Source organism: Panicum hallii, chromosome 7 (genome assembly GCF_002211085.1).
Source record: "Panicum hallii strain FIL2 chromosome 7, PHallii_v3.1, whole genome shotgun sequence".
Taxonomy (NCBI): domain Eukaryota; kingdom Viridiplantae; phylum Streptophyta; class Magnoliopsida; order Poales; family Poaceae; genus Panicum; species Panicum hallii.
In genome coordinates, this window is record NC_038048.1 from 33,641,000 (window position 1) to 33,648,903 (window position 7,904).

A 7,904-nucleotide genomic window follows, 5' to 3' on the forward strand; every position below is an offset into this window, starting at 1 on the left:
ATTAAAACAGACACAGCAAGTTTCACACTGGCAAGCAAGCAAATCAAGGTCACTGCACGAACTGATCGAAGCAAGCACACAACACTAGAAAACACACGTTGAAGCATCTACCAAACACTGCAATCTGGTTGAGCTGCTGCATGCCACCGCTGGATGCGCCGGCCTGCTGGGTGGGAGGCCGGCCGGCCGGACAATGAAGCAGCCGGCAGAAAAACCAAACCTCTTATTTGGAAACTGGAGATCGACGCGGCCGGGCATGGTGAAACTCTGGACGAGGGCATGCAATGGGCGGCGGCGTGCATGAGTGGGAGACGGAGGTTGCTGTGGAATCGACGACAAATCTGATCAATAATGTTGGAAGCTGCTGATTGGGTGGATCATGCTAGTATATGATATGACAAGCTAATGCTGACTGAAAATCACATCACGTACCTTCTGGATGAGCTTGCGGCTTGGGCATGGCTCAATTCCTTCATCTGAGGTAGGTCTTGATGACGACGCGCTCGCGGATGGAGGCGGACGCCGGGGGAAGCCTGGGCTCGTAGCTGCCGCGGTGCGAGTTGTGCCGGTCCCAGCGGAGCTTGGTCCACCAGGCCCGCTCCCCGCTCACCGTCACGGCCTTCTTGCCTGGTCGTTGGTCGAGGCGCGGGAGGCGGCGCAAGCTCCAGCACCCGCGAACGTGGAGCTCCTCCCACGCGGGCGCGGTCAGGACGACGTCCTCGTCGCGAAGATGCTCCAGCAGGGGCAGCTCCTGGAGGTGTATCCTCCGAAGACATGGGAGCTCGAAACTATAAGAACGGTAGTTGTAGTAGAAAATTGCCTTGAGATTGTAGCAGAAGAGGATGTCGAGCGTCACGAGACTTGGCATGTGCATTCTTCAGACTCTGCCCCAGTAAATATGTATACACTTTATCAAAGACAAGCATCATCCGATGGCACCGCTGGAGCTTGCATTCCTCCAGCATTTCCAAACCACTCAGATCATTGAGGCCGGAGACGTGAGTATCGTCTGACATGCTAATTGATTTAATGACTTCCAGAAGATGCTTCAGACCATGCTGATACCGCTCCACTGCTGAGATCTCCACATGACGCTCAGTCTCCCGAAAGGGAGGCACGTCATCCATTGACATCATCGAGACTCCGTCTGTCAGATAGCCACGGTGTACATTAGCATAGGCTGCCAATGACGCATGAAGCTTGTTGGTTTTCACCATGTCCTCTCCATCCTGTATCTCCCGAGTTGTGGCCTTGCATGACGTAACTTGAACATAGAATGATTTCAAAAGTCGTCCACGCCTTATTACTAAATTCCTGGTGGCGTCATTGAAGCTATAAAACAATCTGGAATCACTTATGCACACCTGAGCAGCTTCTGGACTGTAATGATGATTAACAGTTCCATCTGAGCATTGATCCAAGCAAAACACATCTGGAAGTCTACGCAGCTTATGCCAAGGGAATCGTCTCAGGGAAGGAACTCCCCTGAGAAGCAAACACTTAAGCTTGGGCAGATTAGGGATGTTGTCTGGGAGCTCCTTGATAGCCGTAGCAGACAGATCAAGCTCCTCCAATGCATCAACTTCCTTAATGTCCACGGATTCTAGCTTACTACATCCGTGCAATGACAATCGCTTTATATGTGGTGTACCAACCAATGAGAATGAATTAAGGTTGCCATGCCCATCCAATGCTATCTCTGTTAACCTCGAGAATGAAATCAATTTCTTGTTATCGATTAGCTCGAGTTTTGTTAGACTAGACAATGCAAGAGCCGAGGGTGGCAGCTCCTCAAGGTTGGAGCATTTGACAAGCAGGAGCTCTTTCGGAATCTTATGGAAGAAGTCGCACTGGAATGTGTTTATATTTGAATAGGAGAGATCGAGGTAGAGCAAGTTGAGCTTTTTGTTGGTGTTGTTTTCACAGAGAGTAATTTCAGTATCTGGGAAGCTGAATGGACTTCTGAGGTTGTAGCAGCCCCTAAGGGAAAGCAATTGGAGTTTTTGGAGACAGCAGATTGAAGGAGGAAGCGACTCTATTGGAGTGTAGGAAATATCAAGAACACGAAGACAAGGGAGCTTGGCCAAGAAATCATCAGACTCAAGCTTCATGAACAACCTCGACTGTTGCGAGCAATGCCTTATAGTAAGTGTGGTCGGGCCGCTGGACCCCTGGCTCCACCAATCTCTGCTTACATGCCATCCTTGGTCGCCCACATGTGAGATACACTGCATGTGCTCCAACTGAGAGTGATTTCCCTCACAGAGTTCATCGGATGTGAGGGGCTCTACAACAAGGCTATGATATGCTAGGAAACATGCAGCAGATATTATGGCTCCATCATCTTCTGTTGCAGGAGAAAAAGGCAGCTGCAGCAACGAATACTCCCGAAAAGCCTCAAGGATGATATTTCCAACTTGATATATATCATCACCATAGTACTGACAGTGGTGGCCGTCAGTGTCCTCCCCCATTATTCTTTCTTGGACACTTGGCTTGATGACAGGAAGGATGCCTTGAGCAGCCCACTGGCGGATCAACACATCTGAGCTAACATCAGCCTGGGCATCACACTCTGACGGGTCAACATTGGAACTGTGGGGAATAAGCAGCAGCATGGTGGCGTAGTGAAAGCACTGGAGGGCCACATGATGCCAATACTTCTCCTCTCCATGGCCAACCGCAGTAGAGATGTACTTGGCCGCTTGTTTCAGGGAATGCAGTGTGAGAATCAATATATCATCCCCAGCAAAGGATTCGACGACACAGTCGTAATCTGGCTTGCTCCTGTCATAGACATCTTGGGAGGTGGTGGATAAGATCCAGAAACAACGTGTCCATAAAGGGGCAGGAATCCATAAGTCCTCTGTCATATGATTAAGCTCGATGGGCTTCATTGGCCTGTCGAGATCCTGAACCACCAGCAGGTACCTCTTGGTAAATAGTTCTCGCATTATGATAGGACGTATGTTATATTTTGCGTCCAGGGGTGAGACTCTCTCATCCTGCTGCTTCTCCACGTCGTAGGTATAGTACCGCAGCTCAGTGTCGACCATGTCCATGGCGTATTTAGTATGTTCGAGTACCCCGAGCTGCTCTGCCACTTTGATATGCAGCATGTCATTAATGTCGAACCAAATTTTCAGCGTTGCTGCTGCCTGCTTCATGTCCACCTCTATTACATGGTCGAAGGGACCATGTTTCCTGATCCTTACATCCCGAGTGATGCTCGACATAGCTCGAGTGAAACATGCTGTGGGTCCGACCCCAACATTCCACTGCACGCACTGAAACCCATCGAGTTTTTCTTCCAAGTTATGATATGCAGGGCTGTTGAGATATCCATTCAGCCTGGCCGCACAAATAAAAAGGAGTTCGTTAAGTGCTTGATCAAACAACTTGCACTCAAGGTTTACCAGTTAGTTAATCGTCTTCTCTTTTGTGCTCTTTTATTTTATTTTCATTCTCACGTTAAGTCCTAGAGTTCATTTCTTATCAATTAGAAGAAAGTTTTTCTACTTATGATGTTTGACACACTTTCCGACAACAATAAACATTAAGGTTAATGCCAATACTATTACAACCTTATTCATGGACATATAAAATCACCTTGTTATGCATTTTTTATCAACAAATGTATTTGATAATGGTAGCAATAAAGAATTTGGGTGTGAAAATGTTTTTGACCGAAGTCAGCAAGGGAGGCCCCAACCTACTATTTATAATTTTTTATTTTAGGCCCGTCTAATTCGCTCCCACAGGGAGTCGAACCAAGACCTGCTGGATGCTACTCAGATGTTCTAACTAGAACTGGTCACTTGCCGGGTTGGTTCGGATCGGGTCAAAGAAAACCCGGAATTTTTTCTTCAGTCCGAACCCACCCATCGGGTCGGATTTTTTTGGCCCAAGTCTGACCCAACACATGTCGGGTTGGGTTCGGATCGGATCAGGTTAAAGCCAAATCTTTATGTATAATTTTTGGATCAGGTCGGTTGGGTTTTTGGGTTTCGGGTCAAAAAATCGGTCCGTGCCATGCCCAATTTTTGTTGCGGGTCGACAATTTCGGTCCAAGCCCGGCCCACATATTGATTGGGTCGGGTTGGGTCGGGTCGGGTTGGGGTTTTTTCAAGCGGATCAGGTCAGGTTGAGTTTTTTTCAGACGGGTTAGGTCGGATTCGTCAGGTCACCCAACCCGTGATCAGGTATAGCTCTGACCTCTAGCCATAGGCTATCTAGAGGCCCTTTCGCTGGGAGTAAAATGTTATCGTTAACATTGGGTATGGAAAAAAGAAGGATTCTTTAAAAAAAATGGATTCCAGGCACATGCTAATCTAAACTACTTATGAAAATACGAGTTTCAAAAATTTCAAGTACTGTTCGTGTGCGCGATGATCTGGTGTCTTCTTTACTAGGATGCAACCGAAATTCTTTTTTTCAAGTTGGCTGTGCGCACGTATCAAATGCAAACCCACACATGTACACACAAGAAAAAGATCATATCCACGGGTGCAAACCCAACTGCAAAGCCGTATCCTAACATGACAAAGGCATTATTGCATGTTCGCAATTTCAGACTCCTCTCGCTGGTGTGGAGCACTGCCGCTGCTGTACGTAGGGGAAATATGTAGACTACTCATGGAACTCGATCGTCATGTTGCCGCTGTCATCGCTGCCACGCTTTGACGACCTCCAGGATGGCGCAGGCAGAATGCACCAGCTACTTGCCGTTTGGCTGCCTCTAATAATCTCTGTCCGGTGCATCCCTCTCGCTGGCAGTGCTATTGATCTCGTCGTTGTAGGTCGACTCGAGGACGATCGATCAGAGGCCGCCACGAAAGGAGGGTGAGAGCGGCAGCAAAGTAGCGGGGAGGAGGATGGTGCTTTGGCACCCACATAGTCGCATTTCCCACGGTTAATGAGGGATTGATTTCTCCTCTCACCACTGTCGATTCATCTAGTTTTATTTTCATCTTTGGTAACAAAGCTAATCGAGAATCTCATGCTTCTATTGGACCGCTCCCAGTATTCTATATAGGTTTGCAGTTCACTTCTTTTTCCATATCTTTGTATAATCAAACACTTAATTTTACATCCTAAAAAAGATGGTATAGATCTTTCTTTAGTGAAAGTGGAAATTTCTACCATTTAAACTTAACATGGAGGCCCTTATTTAGCCAACCGTAAAGATAATAGATATATTTGAATCATTATGAACTAAATTTTACACTGCTTCATTATTTAGTTATTTTGCTTTGTAATATGCTCGGAAAGTATTTTTTTATTATTTTATCCAAATTTTGCTAGTTAATTAGGTGTATTTCACACTAGCTCTTTATTGTTTAGGTTTGGGTCAGTCCAAAATAAAATCGAAATAATAAGTTTTAATTGCTTTTATCCCATATTTATCTATTTATTAATTGTATTTAACATGGATTGTTTATGTACCTATTTGCTTCCGAATTCAAATCAAACCAAACTACTAATTTTCCTTATTTTTGGATTCTGAGTTTTGTCCATTATTAATTGTATTTGACATGGATGATATTTTGTATTTGATGATTTAATCTTGATTATTGGATTATCATAACATTCATGGTGTAGCATTTGTTTCTAATTAATATGATAATCTAGGCTATGAGAGTGCACGAGGTGTTTATTTTAATATTGTGCGCAGATTTTACTAGTTTCAGCATTGAGAAAAAAGAAAATGTGGCCATTGTAATCAGCCTTGACATTTTTGCCTAGCTTGGGTGGTGGCCAATGTGATCGGGCCTTGCTGTGGTGTAGATGAAATAACCCCCTAGAATTCAAAATTTACGGCATTGAAAAGCTAAGTTAGTGATTATCTCTCTTGATCATGATTTAAGTGTAACTATGCAGCCATGATGGCTAGTGTAACTAGGGGTGGTAAAGGGTTTTAAAATTTGGCCTAGATAATCTAAGGGCCGGGCTCTAATCTTATATAATTTTGAGCTAAAAATATATAAGGGTCAAATTAGATTGTGAAGAGGCTACTAGGACCATGATCTGTTACCACCCCTAAGTGTAACTGACCTTATATTACATGGTTTTGGGGGAGTTTTACAAGTAAAGGCTAGTTGTAATGTCCTAATGTATAAATACTACTTCATCCATAGTAAAAGATTCTTTTGGCCATCTGTATTACAAACCTAAGCTTCTAGTATTCATCTCTTGCTCAAATTTTTTGGTGGTTCATTTCTTGATAGAGCAAGCGTCATTAGTCTGTTATTGATGGAGATTATATTGCCGCATCCTAAATGGCTTTAAGAAAGTGAAACCAGAGAGTCCTTTAAGGAGGTTTTTTTTTGAGAGGTCTTTTGCTCTTCTTGCCGAAGTGGTGAAGAGACTCTCTAATGGAATCGATATTCAAAGAGGTTTTTGATCTGAGCCGGTTCAAGATCAAGAGGTACCTAGATCTTTATTTCTCGGAAGTGAAATGTGGAAACATATAGATAAAGACTTCGTTCGACACCATGGGTACTATGGTACCCGAGGGCGGTCAACCGAGGGTAGCCAAATGCGATATGGGAATAGGGTTTCCCAACTGATGTGCGGACCTGCACAGCTTCGGTGCCACATCATGCACAATATGAGGGGGCTCAGGGTTAACTACCTCTCATGGGCCCACCGGCCAGAGCGAAGCCTACCGAAGACAAGCATCCAAGCCAAAAATACCAGAGCCCTCCTCCATCACTTGAGAATGGAAGAGGGCCAAGGGGCGGGCAAGCGTGATGCCTCGGGAGCATTAAATGTGTCTCATGTGACCCATGCCCCTATCATGTCATGTGCCTCTCTCTGAGGGGCTGTGATCATTTAGGCACGATCCATAATGTTGGACTACGGCAGTGTGGGCTGCCACGCTAGCTCTAGAACATAGCGTGTCCGCCCCTACCTTTAGACGCCCATCGGTGGCCGACCCCCTCCATTGTTAGGTGGGACTGGTAGAAGGGCCGAGGCAGTCGTAGTCCTCCACAAAGTCCGCCCACCGCAGAAACGGTGTGCTAGGAAAATATGGGAGGCAACCATGGCACCTAGGGGAAAGTGGGGACTAGCATGTCGTGTGAGCCCTAGTATCCAGGGCCTAACATGAGAAGATTTAGGAAGCAGATAGCTCAGATGTGTGCACTCAAAGCTCCACAATATGGTAGCTGTAGCACCTAACCCCCCCTATCCACTCGGTTGTACGGGGCTTCCCAGCTATATAATGGGAGGTTCAAGACCGGGAGAGGGGAGGGGAGGGAGAGGAGAAAAAGGAGAAGAGTTAGAACAAAGGGAAAAGCACCCGAGCACTTTTGATCTTCCAGCCCTCTTAGGCGAACTCAATCAAACTTCCACCCGTAGGGCGTAGGGTATTATGCCCAAGGGCAGTCCGAACCTATCTAAAATCCCTTGTTCAATTCACATTCTCGCTATGGCATGCTCTGAAAGCTTCCCCTCAGGCGAATCTCAAAATCCTAGGCATGATCCAGCGCAACAATAAGATGCCACCTCCCCTGTTCCATCCTCGAGCCAAGCAGTAGATAAGCACATAGCTTGAAACCAACACTAGGATAGCCGAGACACCAATGGAGTTGGAGACCTCCAAGGTGGCTGAGGTCCGAACACAGAAGCCAACCACAGAAACAGGGAATAAGGATCAGGGCATAGCTCCTGTTGAAAAGGAGAAGTCTGAATATGTGATCTGATCCATAAAAAAAGGCCCCCACATTCCAAATGACCCAACAAAGCTCCTTGTTTTTAGCTTTCATGTATGCTAGTTTCTTCTTGGCTCGAAGGGGGCAAAAGAAAAAAATGGGGGAAGATAAGGGAAGAGGAATTTTTAAAAATAGAGGGATTGATATAAAGGTCAGTTCCTTGTCTTCTATGGAATATGATATGGTGAG

At 45.7% G+C, this 7,904-nt stretch overlaps 1 pseudogene; it reads right to left on the minus strand.

The window, feature by feature from the left end:
• Positions 1-472: 472 nt before the first annotated feature.
• On the minus strand, positions 473-3,062 carry LOC112900678 (annotated as a pseudogene).
• Between the last annotated feature and the right edge of the window lie 4,842 nt (positions 3,063-7,904).